The 12,927-nt window shown below is 37.0% G+C and overlaps 1 protein-coding gene across 2 annotated transcripts in view; it reads right to left on the reverse strand.

The window, feature by feature from the left end:
• Positions 1-12,927, reverse strand: part of pvrl2l (PVR cell adhesion molecule related 2 like) — a 279,887-nt gene that overhangs the window by 244,124 nt on the left and 22,836 nt on the right. The gene's annotated exons all lie outside the window — the stretch shown is intronic.

Consider the following 12,927-nt stretch of genomic DNA (forward strand, 5'->3'; position numbering starts at 1 on the left):
CTTGGGTGACTTAGGTCAGTCTGTCAAACTGAGCCTGAGAAACCTGGGTGTTGTATTTGACAAAGACATGTCTCTTGTTCAACACTGCAGAAAACTGACCAGAAACAGTTTCCTTCCGGTTTCTTTCAGGATCAACTTTAAAATTCTGGTTCTTACTTTCAGATCTATTCATGGTCAGGCTCCTCCTTACATCAGTGATCTGTTCCAGCCTTACACCCCAGCCCGGGCTCTGAGGTCAGAATCTACTGATGGTTCCACTCACACGGTTCTGGACCAGAGGAGAGAAATCCTTCCAGGCTGTTGCTCCTCAGCTTCGGAACGATCTTCCTCTCTCTGTGTTTGATGATCTACTGACTCCTTCAAGAAACATCTTAAGACGTTTTTATTTGTTCAGGCTTTTCTTTTATTTTCTGTAACTCCTGTGTTGTTCTCAGTATCATCTTGACATTTAAAGTATATATTTTATTGAATTTTGTTTTGTTTGTTTAACCTCTTTGTGACCCTGGTCTGGAAAAGCGCTATATATAGATATATACAAATTACTTACTAACTTACTTACTTACAAATTTATCCTGGTCAATTTTCAAAATAAAACAATTTAGTCCCAACGTTGGTTTACAGTTTCCGCTCAAACAATTATAACATTTTTTCCCTTATTTATATTACATTGCATTATTACTGTTAATGGCAAATCCTTTATCTGCACATTATTAAAAAATAGGAAAAAAAAGTTTGGACCAAAATGTTTTACTGCTGTTTTAATGTTTCTGCGCAGACATGGCCAAAATCTTAACGTTCTAAGTTCTGATGTTTTTCCTATTTTGATTCTGATCAGACAATTTGTTTGAAAATTGTTTACCAATCATCCAAGGTTGAACAATTGAAACCTGAAAACGTTTGGTCAACTATTATTACAATAAAAAAGGATTAACGTTTTTGTTCGTTATTAAAAGAAGAATATTCAGATGTCATGACTAGATGTGACGACATTTAACCTTGAGAAGTGCAAGGAAAAAGTTGCATTATTCACAAATAAGATGACCATTTATAGTTGAATTTGACCGAGGAAAATATACGCTTCGAAGAAACACACATTATTTTGATCCCATGAAGTTACAATTAATTGCTCCGTCAAAGCGAGATATAAATCAACTTCTCTACACAGATTAAATCAATTACTTCTCCAATACATCTCAAATACTGGCTTTAGAGTGATTTCTGATAATGAGCCAATGTGTGAATGGAGTTCTGTGGCAGACAAAATGGCTCAAAATACCCCTTGAACAAAAGGAGAGTAAGTAAAGTGGAGTGACATGAGAGAAAAAAGGGGGATGATAGTCGCTTTCAGACTCACAGGAGCGATTTACTCCCTCAATAGGAGTACTTAAGGATCCATGGATTATTAATGACCCATCTCAGAGGAGCAACCCCTCCCTCATCTCCACCACGCCACCGCCTCCCCTCTTTATCTCTGCTCTCCAACACTCATCTGTGTGTTTTCATCCTCCACCTTTCTTCCTCATTGCCACCATCTCCCGGGATAATTTCAGCCATTTTCCACTTCACAGATGCGCTTCTTCCTGCAGCTTTCGATCGCTTCTTATTCTCAACTCCAAACATATTTACTTCAATCTCATCCCAACTCACTAGGGCTCAGTCGAGTCGCAGTTTACCGTCCTCGCCCGGGAGCAGAAGATCACGGCGCGTCTCAACGTTGGGTTTTTACACAATAGCTATATTTTTTAACACTTAAAAATCCGTCTATGAATCTGCTGATTAAAAATAGATTCTTGCTGTACAAACAATAAGAAATAAATGAAGTGGATTTTTCTTAACAGTCGATTCTTTCCCACAGATTTAAAGAGAATATCTAATTAATCTAAATAAATATAACAATATTTTTATTCAGGTTTATTGCAACTCTCGCTGAAAAATATCTTGTACACTTAAATACCGCAATTATTTTTTCAATATACTTTTGATATTCAACAGCACTGTCCATATATATTTTGTGACTTTCAAATCATGTTTTATTCATTACCATAGTTCTTTTGTGGTTAATGTTTCATTTAAAGTGTCTACGGAAAAAAAGGAACAATGAAAATCTGTTAGTTCCCGGGAATACAGTCGACTCAAGCGGCTTTTATAGCTGATGTTTGGGACAATTTGAAACAAGACAATCTTTGAATTTTGCAACACCAGAGTCATGTCCTACTACAAATATATTCTTGTTACTACAGTATCACAATATATCACATTATATCATATTGTTGCCCCTGTATTATGATATGTATGGAATTTGATTTGACATTTTTGCCAACACACATTCTACAGCACAACCCAGGTCAAAAAAAATATTGACGTTTCCTTCCTTTCTTTCACAGTTCTCTGAACATGGATTTACTGTACATCACAAATACTGGTTTATAGGTGAGACTTATGGAGCATTTCAATGTCAATTAGTATGTACAAAATATCAATCATCAATACATTTAAAGACTTTTAAAGCTCAACTCAAAGTGACAACTTGCTCATGATCCCCTGAAATACACTAGGGATTATTTAATCCTTGTGTTATCTCAGGGTCAAGGTGACCCGAAGGCCAGAGAACAAACGTGTTTGTAGTATCCCTTGTGTTGTCTCTGGGTCAAGGAGAACGACCTCGCTGGCAGTGATGGAGGTCGTTTCACCTTGACCCAGAGACAACACAGGGGATACCACAAATACATTTGTTCATTGGCTACCGGGTCAAATTGACCCTGAGAAAACAAAAGTAAGTAAGTAAGTAATTTTTATTCATATAGCGCTTTTCCAGACCAGGGTCACAAAGCGCTTAAACAATCAAAACAATATTCGATAAAGTATATACTTTAAAGGTTAAGTTGAAACTGATAACACAACAGGAAAGTGTTGAGGTTTCACTGCTTCAATGGCAGAAACAGGATCGTGCACCGGCTACTTTAAACCTTAAACAGCGATGACAACTACTTTCCTGCTTGATATGCAAACATGGGAGCTTCAGATCCATTTGATTAACTTGTTGTTTTCGTATCTCTCTTTGAATAATGAAGAAGAAAACTATTACAAAACAGCCTCGGTTCACATGTTCGCCCGACTTTTAATGGGCTGATTAAAACAACATAAAGGAGAAAGAGAGAAAAAAAAGAGGTTGTTTGGCATGAATTTGTGTTTTGTTTAATTGGAACAACGTGACACACAATGAGTTCATAAACTCATTTATTTGTTGATTCAGAGTAACAAAGCCTGCTTTGTATAAGCTGAGGAAAACATCTGAAATACAAACGCTTGTTGGTTATTTTTTTGCAAAAAAAACAGCTACGTTGTCAGTACAATTACAGCTTTCAAGAAAACGAACTTTCTAGGTTTCAAGCGTGATTCGACACACACTCCTCTACTCCCACGAAGGACTGCGCCGCCTCTCTGCTCCATTTAAATGCCAAACATAATTGCCGCTTTCAACGCTTCTGCTAATTGTGAGCGACACGAAGCCGCCGCAATCACATGTGGATGATGATGATTCCGAGGTCCGGTTTTTCACAAGGCAATTCTGTCAGCACGAGCCTCTCTGGGAATTCCCATTAGGAACCGGTGCTGCCCAAGTGCTAATGTAGTGTTCATCGGAGCTCCTGCTCCGAGAAGATTTATGTCCGAAGAAAAACGTGTGTGCAGGGAGGCGTAGGTGCAGCCGTTATTTATGCTGCGAAAAATAAAGAAGCTGAGCCAGAGCAGTGAGTTTAGTAGTTTGTAACAGATATGAAGACAAAGTGAAGGAACCAGAAAACACATTTAAAGAGCTTTAAACGTGTGGCTATAGAGACATCAAGGATGTACCAACGAAGAAGAGCTTAACAAAAGTACCCTGGATGTTTTTTAGAGAATAAAAAAACAATAATATCATTATTATACATTTCATTCTTTTACTTGAAACGTAACATTTTCTTTTAAGCACTGAATTAGTTGTATTTAATCATTTGATTCAATAATTTGTATATTGAAAGGTCAAATTGATATTAATGGAATAACTGTATTCAATCATTTGTATATTTAAAAAAGGATTTATTTATTCTGTTTCTTTGACCCGTATGCAGTCCCTGGGTCAAGGTGACCCGGTGGTCGAAAACAAACGTGTTAGAGATCTGCCTATGACACGTTTTTTTTGTTCACCGGGTCACATTGACCCAGAGGGGTTACAGGGGTAAATAACTTAATCAAAACTATTAAATATTTTCAAAATGGATGCACTTTTATAATATTCTAATTCAAATGTAAATGTTCAAAATCCAATTTTTTTAAATAAATAGACCTTTAAATATTCAATAGATAAACGCTGGTATAATAGTGCTACTAGACAATAGACAAAAGATAAAAGGCAGACTTTTTCAAAGAGTTTCTTTAACTCAATCGTATACATATTAAATACCAAAAAACCACATGGAAACCCCAACATTTTCGACATCCATGGCAAAAAAATGTTTCCCAGATGAATCAGAATCAGGGCAGATGCGTCGATTATGTCACAACAATGGATTTCAACCCAAAATCATTCTTTAGAAACCTACACAAAAAGAAGGATAACCGATATGGACAGCAACATTGCAGAAGTAGCATCAACGTACTTCCTCAATGAAAGCATGAGCATATTTTAATGTACTCTAGGAGTAGTGGCTGGAGTTTTCAAAAACCTGTATCCCTCATTAAACAAGACCAGGCTTTCAGATCCAGTCATCATGTATGGAGCATATTTTACACTACATCAAAAAAAAAAGCATCTAAAAATAACCAGCACTCTGTTCAACTTTGCTAACAATTCTGAGATGTGACTCATCAAAAAACGCCCCAAAAAACTCGAAACATCTTTTTGAACATCCCGATGAATTATCCAGAAGACAGATCTCAGGAAGATCTTTTCATCCTGAAATATCTGCTCTTGTCATTTATTCATAAAGCAACTGAATAAACCAGGAAACACAGATGTTAGAAAAAAAAAACATAAAAAGTGAATCAAAAATCCATCACCGATTTTCAATAAGTTCTTCTGTGTGTAGCTGAAAAGTACATATATTTTACAGCCAAATGATTTCCTGCGCCTCTCACTTTGTTCCTAGGCAGCAATTTTCCGCCACTGACTCTCTCTCTCTCTCCCTCTCTCTCTCTCTCTGTCGCTGTGTCCAGTTTGTCATTTTACAATAATTTGCTTTTTCCTCTCATCTCTCCCTTCTTTGGTTCCATTTTGCTTGTTGTTTTTTTTTCTGAGAGCATTTACGCAAAAAATGCTCTTAAGCTCGTTGTTTTCGCTCGCCATCATTTCCTGTCTGAACAAATAGCTTCGGACGAAGCGACGAGGACAGACTGGCCTAGATTCTTCCCCTTCGTCCTTCCATCGTCGACATCTACGCCTTTATTTATTCAGAGGTGGTAGAAGTGGATGAATGGAGGAATTTAGAAGGAACAGAAGAGCAGGAACGTTTATTATTTGTTTCCACGACACCAAAAAGCTTTGATCGAAAAAGGTGTTAAATCGTGTCATAATTCCCCCAAAAAATATTTTTGATTTTTTTCCATCACTGAAGTCCGATTAGATTTGATAGTATTTGTTTTAGCGATTAAGAGAAGATGCAAAATCTTTTTGGTCAAGTGAGAGTTGTGTCATTTAACAACACCAAAAGCTCCTGAAAAATATATAAAAATGTGTCGAAATCTAAGAACAAAAAACTTGATTTAAAAAGTTTAAGATGAATTATATGATGCATTTTTTACTGTACAATTAATAATTTGTTTATTTAATAAATTACATTTCTACTACTTTCAAATTAAAACAAAAAAAAAAAAGTGACGTGTAAAGAGAGAGATAATAGTTTTGTCAATAGAACAGTTGCAGGAGCCAAAGTCTTTGGCAGGTTTTGATTTACTGGATGTGTTTGGCACGTTAAATCCCTTCTTTTCTCTGCAAATACTGGTGAAGTTTACAAGTTTAGAATCGTGGTTTTTACGTTTACAGACATAAATGCCTGTTAATATAATCCTTCTTACTGCGACCACGCTGTCATTTTTCTTAGAACTTCATTCATATTTTGAGTCAAACCACTATATATTCACTTCTGTCATCAATATATTCTCATTTTGATTTTAGAAATTCAAGATTTCTCATTTTGTTTACATAATTTGTCTTCTAACTTTAAAAATATGTTAAAATACAAATAATACAATGAGTAAAATGTCACCTTAAAATGAGTTCAGTTTAAAATGATTAACCACTATGCATTACAGGGTGATTCTTTATCTTAAAGGGATAGTTTACCTTAAATATATATTTTTTCTACTCACCCTCATGTCGAATAAGGGTTGGGATTATTTTCAGAGTAATCTGTTACTTTTTGGAGTTATAGACAAAAATATATGTCCATGCTAATGTCGCGATCGGAGCTCTTCGTCTTCATTTTCGTCCAAATACACATTTCAAAACATCCAAATACCTCCATGCTGCTCATCTGTATGCTCCCTCTTGTATTAAAACCTCGAAATGAATCACAGTTTTAAGCTTGTTTGTGTCTCTTCATTGAAACAAAAGTGTCACAAGATTTACACTCATAGCCTGAGTCAACTTCACCAGTAGTTGCGGAGGGAATCCCCATTCTTGTGACCCGGTTCCTGTTGTGGCAGCGAAACCTCGTCCGTATAGTTTAACACGATTGCAGAAACAGACACTAAATTAGTCCAAAAGAGATGAACAAAATTGCTGGCAGAAGACTAAACAATCAAGGGTTGGCTTACATCAAAATCCCTCTCATGATACCTGCTTGGACCAGAAATCAAATTAAATTGAGCAAGAGTGAACACGAGCGCTCCAAAACAAATGGTGCACTGACTAATTTATGAACCAGGCAGAGTTTACACTCCTTCTCCTGTCTGGTTCTGACTCGACACTCCGACTGAAAAGGGATATGAAACAAAAAAGTAAGACGTGGCAGCAGATGTTCAGCAAGAAGTCTGGGATCGTGTGATGTCGTTCTGATCACAGACGCTTGATTTCATATCACAGACTTTCATTAGCCCATTAAAAAAAAATACTAACTTTGTTTTTATGAACCCATCAACCCGTCAATTATCCCAGAACAGTGAGACGATTCATGGTCAAATTAAATCCTTAAAAAAAGAAAATAGATTCGGAGCTTCTGTTATTAAAACAGACTCGCCTGAATCATAATAACTTTAAGTAAAAGAGAATTACTACTAATTACATTATTTGGACTAAGGAGCTTGAGCAGCCATTTTTAAAGGTAAAGATTATAAAACTTCACAAATAACTAGGGCTGTTAAAAAAATATAGATATGGTGATAAATTTCAATATTCTTTTCCATGTTTCAATGATATTCGACAGCACTGTATCAATTAATATTTTTTAATTTTTGGCTTGCTAATCATATTGTATGTGTTGCCAGTTACTCATTTTGTAGATAGATAGAATAAATAGACTTTATCACAATTAACATGCAATATTTACGCTGTTGTTCATTTTCCCGTTGCAATTAAACATTCGGCAGCCGCTGGCAGTAATAATTTTGTCCTGATACGCAATATCCCAGAGGTGACTGAGGACTAGAGGATACAGTCGACTCCAGCAGATTTTAAAGGTGATGTTTAACATATTTTGATTTTAAAACAAAGGAAAGCAGTTACAAACTGTCATGTGGTCAGACAATACTACTACTAGTATCACAATATATCGCATTGCTGCCCCTGTATCGTGATACGCATTGTATCGGCAGATTGTTGTCAAAACACACCCCTACAAAGAACGCTTCCTTGAGTTCATTTCTTTCTGAAACTATGTGTAATGATAGCAAAGTTACCATATTTGATTTTGTTTAAATAAATCTTCACGTTACAGGGGGAATTCATTAGCATAGCTACGAAAACATGTTTTTTTTCAAATGCATGGAAGTGTTATCAGCATTAACCCAACATCGAGGCTAATTTGATATGACAAATCTTGGAACAGGTTCATCACCTGAGGCGGGAATGTAAAAATTGACAGACAGTGAGGTAGAGTGATTTTCTGTCACAAGTCACTCGCAAGAATGAAGATGATAATGGAGAGGATTTTGCCGAAACCCGGCTTTGAGAAAAGGCCACGTCGTCAGGGGAACGCTCCAAAAAGAGCATGCGCCGTCAGAAGAAACAAAAACCTCCCGGGAATAATGGAGCTCGGCTGCGAATAGCGTATTCAATTGAACATGATCCACACCCCCCTTTCACGAAGAATAAATTCTATTCTGGTGTTGGCAATTCAAAGTACATCTGCAAATTTGAAGCGTCAGGAACTACTTGAGCAGCAAATATTAGCCAGGCTTTCCAGGCATAATGAGGTTTTGGTCTCTTGTCAAGAAGGTGGATTTGAACCACGGTTGTGGGTCAAAGATCATTGATAACAGAATTGGGCATATCTTAGTTGAGAACCTGTTATGACATGTTATGATTTGTTTAATTGTCCCGACTATTGCCGGGTAAAATGGAAAATAAACAATAAAGTTTTACAAAATCGATCAATAGAGCATGATATTGATTATTAGCCCATCATTGGCCAGAAGGCGTGTTAGAAAGTATTGATGCTGGAATTTTTTCTGTCGTTATACTGTAATGATATTTGACAGCACTGGATCTATTTTTTTGTTGCTACAAATCATATTATATTTGTACCATCGTTTTTTAATAGTTAACAGTTCAATAATGTGTGTTTTAAATAAAACCATTCCTTTTTGTGTTGCAATTAAACTTTTCAACCTCTGGATGGCAGCAGTCATTACATCCTACACAGCAAAAGGAACAATAAAATCCTGCGAGATCCCGGAGATGACTGAGGACGAGAGGATACAGTTGACTCCAGCAGTTTTTTTTAAGGCTGCCCATATTTTGGGTACAAATTAAAACAGTTACAACATCATCAAGAGTCATATTGTCTGTAAATGTATCTATACCTGAATCAAGTACTCATACAATACTACATATATATCCTTGTTCCTACAGTATCACAACATATCGTATCAGTTTTAACGTATTGTGATATCGTATCGCCAGATTCTGTACTGCCAATTGGTCATTGACAGATAAGACTTTCTAGTAGGTCAAATTGAAAATGTAAAAAATACAGATATTTTTGGCCATTTGTTAAACTATCGACCTCATATCTTCGCAGTTACAGATTTTCAGCAGAATATTTTTTAGCCAACATCAGCAGTTCTTGTCCATCTGGCCACCGATAATAATTTATATAGTTTTTACTGTATTTCATCATCAACTTTCCAGGGTGTTTATTCCTTTACAATAACTTTTCTTTTTAATGCACCACAGCTGTAGGTGTGCAAAGGTGTGTAACTCTTGCGTCACACTCGACATGACAACATATTGGAGAAAATCTATAGACTTTGTACTTAAATCAGTAATAAAAGAGGAACTATTAAAGCTCCAGTTAGCTGACTCACTGCCTGGTAGTTTTTTAAGCATAATTACAAGGCAGTGTTGATATAAAAATCTGTACACAAAGTGGTTTTCTTACAGCTGTACGAGTCAATTATTCATGGAGTTAAATATTTATGCAGTGCTGAATTTGAAACCTCAACTCTGCCCAGCAGTCTTGGCTTGCAGTCATTATTTTGAGCCTCTCATCTAAAGGGGGTGACAGTTCCCTCTGAATCTTTCATCAAACATTTTTCATCCGTGACCCCTACAACTCAAACGGTGGCGTCATCGTGAAAACCTGGGGTGAAAAAATGATAATTGATAATTTGAAAACGATCTACTCCGTGTCCCTGATGGATGACTGAGCTCCACATCCAGGAGAGCAAAATCCGGATGTTTATCTCTTCTTAGAGCGAGAATTTATGACAATCCCTTTCAAAAGTAATATCTTTAATAATGAAACTGAAACTTCGACAACTGTGATTCATTTTTACTAACGGAGAATCAATCTCCTCCATTTATTTACTTTGAAAAGTAGCATGAACTCATTCATTACGGTGAGTCTGATGTGGACGAAACTCGGCTAATTCCCTTCGGAGCGAGGAACCAGTTCCAGTCCATTGTATCGTCGGGTAGAGAAGCACGCCCCACCAGCTCGGGTTAATCCATCCTGCTGTTATGTTAGCGACCTCAGGGACTGTTGGCATCAATAAACACCACCTCCCTCTGCTTTATCACCACATTAATATGAAGAAATGGTGCTCAGAAATGTCCATTTGTGCCCGTGATTAACTCCACATACACTGATCCGGAAGCCTGGTGGCTCAGAATAATGAACGTTAAACAGATCGGAATGTTTTGCACGCTCGCCTCGTCACAGAGCAAACAGTCGTAAAGACGCTGGTGGGCTCCGATTACAGGCCGGCTCTGCATCGTCGTGTTGTTCTTGTTTTTCGCTCCATTCAAATCTGGAAACAATGCCACTCATTTTTCAAAAAGTCAACAAAGTTGTCAAAACTATTGAATTTGCTTAATTGTATGTCAGAAAAACAACCAGCGAGGAAAACTGCTGCATAATTGGCTATTTTAAACACAAGTTACTTCTCAAGGAGCGTTCTTTTAATTGTATTCAGGATAATAAGGGTGTTAAAAGCAAAGAAAATAAAGTTGCTTTGTTCTCAGTTAGTAGCTCTTGAGAGGAAAGCAAGAACGTTCTGATGTAGGAATGGAAGTTGTATCTGCAAAAGGACCACCTTGATAATATGCTTAAAGGTTACTAAGGTAGGTACGTTTGATAAAGTTCTTAGATTAAGTTCTGAACGAACAGGATGGTTGAGCAGCAGCAGTGAGAAGCCATACGACTGAATGTTAACTTAAAAATCTTCCGTCGTTGACATACGTTCATCCACCTTTGAATTGTGATGTTTTCAAACTTGCTAACTTAGATTGCAGATCAAAAAGGTATAAACTGAAAATTGGAAACGATTTAAATGTCAACTAATGTGAATACTCTCCTGACTTACATTTTTCAAATGATCATCATGTCCATGTTTTGAACTTATTATTTTATAAAGTTCTCCTCCATCTGAAATCTGAGCGAACGAGAGGTTACAAGAGTCCATTATGACGGAATAATGGCTTCACTCCTCCCGCCAGCTGTAACCACTAGCTTTGTTTGTACAACGTGGCCCTTGGAGGTGGAGGCTTCTGCGATTGATGAAGTGCAGTGACTAACATTGATGTTAAACAGCAGACTGGGTGTGGTTATGGTAAACAAGATTTCCTCTCCAGAAAAAGTGTTTTCAGTGGGCGGGGCTTAAGATCATTTTCTAATGTAAATATTTGAATGAAGAGAGTTTTGTACAAACAGACACATACTGATGATACAATAGAGTCCAACATCTATTTAAGAAACACTTAAATCAACACATTAGTTGATCTTTAACATAATGATCAAATTTAACAGGTGACTAACAGAAAATGTTATGCTGCTCCTCTTACAAGTCAAGCTTCATAATCTATGCAAAGGCTTCATAAAAACAAGTAATGGAACCGAATTAAAATCGACTCAACCATGTCTACATGTCAAAGTAAAGTTATTAAAAAGATCTTAACTTCAAGATGAAATTTCTTGCCTATAATAAAAGAGGTTTAAATCTGATTGATTCATAAATTGCCGCATTACGTCGAGAGACTGCAGGACCTGAACTGTTTATACTGCAACCATCAGTCATTCAAAAGTGAGCAGAGTGAAATTTCAATATGGAAAGAAGGCTGAGGCACCTTCACACCAACATTTCCCTTTTGACTATATGAGCAGATGGAAAAAAAAAAAAAAGAAAAGTTAGTCTCATATTTCTAATCAACATATGCTTGAATAATTTCCCTGGAGCTTGTGTTTGTCAGTAAATGAATACCTAAGATGTATATGTGCTTCACAAATGAGGCATTTTATTGATTCATGATTCAGGTCAGAGAACAGGCCGAGTCGGCTGCACGACTAATGGGATGAAATATGAAGGTCTGGTATCTAAATTCATGCGAGTCATTTCCTGACATCCATCCATCCCCACCACAGCGACGCCACCTGGAAGAGTAATCGTGTGATGGATGTGAAGATCCACGACATGAATAACAAAAAAACATTGTGAAAAGATTTCGGTAGAAAAAGAAAAACGGCGGTGACTTTCGATTGTGACCAAAAGTCACTGGAAGAGACCAGAAAAGGTGGGATAAATATGAGGAGCAGTTCCTGGCAGATTCATATGCCTTACAAATACTTCATTGTATTATGAATATGGATTAAACCAGGTTGAGGGAGAAAGTCAAACTGAAAAATGATCTTTTTCTTATACATATTCCTTTCCCAGCTACTTGGGGTGAGAGGCGGGGGTCACCAACTAACCTATGATTTATATGACCGGGAATAACACACAAACTACACACAGAAAGGACTTAAGGTCACTCTATGAGTTGGAATCCAACCAACCACCCGGGGCTGCAGCACTAACTATTGTTTTCATCTAACCTACTACTTGGGGATTAATTGACTAAACTGTTATTTTTTTTGTTAAGCAGAGAAAGTATTTTTGTTTCAATTAAAAAACTTGAAAAAAAAATGGTTTTAATCACAGTTTGTCAATTCACATCAATTAGGATTAAAAAATGTTCTTTTATTCCCCAAAAAGTTGTCCTGCCCTGGTGGTCTTTATGCCCCTCTTGTCGGAGGACCCCTAACCACTCTGGGCACCACTGTACCTCACCCATGTGCATCCCAATTTTAAGTGTTAAAATGTGTTTTTAAGTGGCCCGTTCCAACCTCGTTCAACAAGAACATTTGTATCATCTTTTGGACTGGAGTAATGCGTCTTCTTAAACAACTGTAGGACTGATGCCACGAGTCCCTCGCCACACGTTAGACAGCACTGCTGTCTTAGACCCATTAACAT

Source organism: Callionymus lyra, chromosome 3 (genome assembly GCF_982586985.1).
Source record: "Callionymus lyra chromosome 3, fCalLyr1.hap1.1, whole genome shotgun sequence".
NCBI classification, from domain to species: Eukaryota; Metazoa; Chordata; class Actinopteri; order Syngnathiformes; family Callionymidae; genus Callionymus; species Callionymus lyra.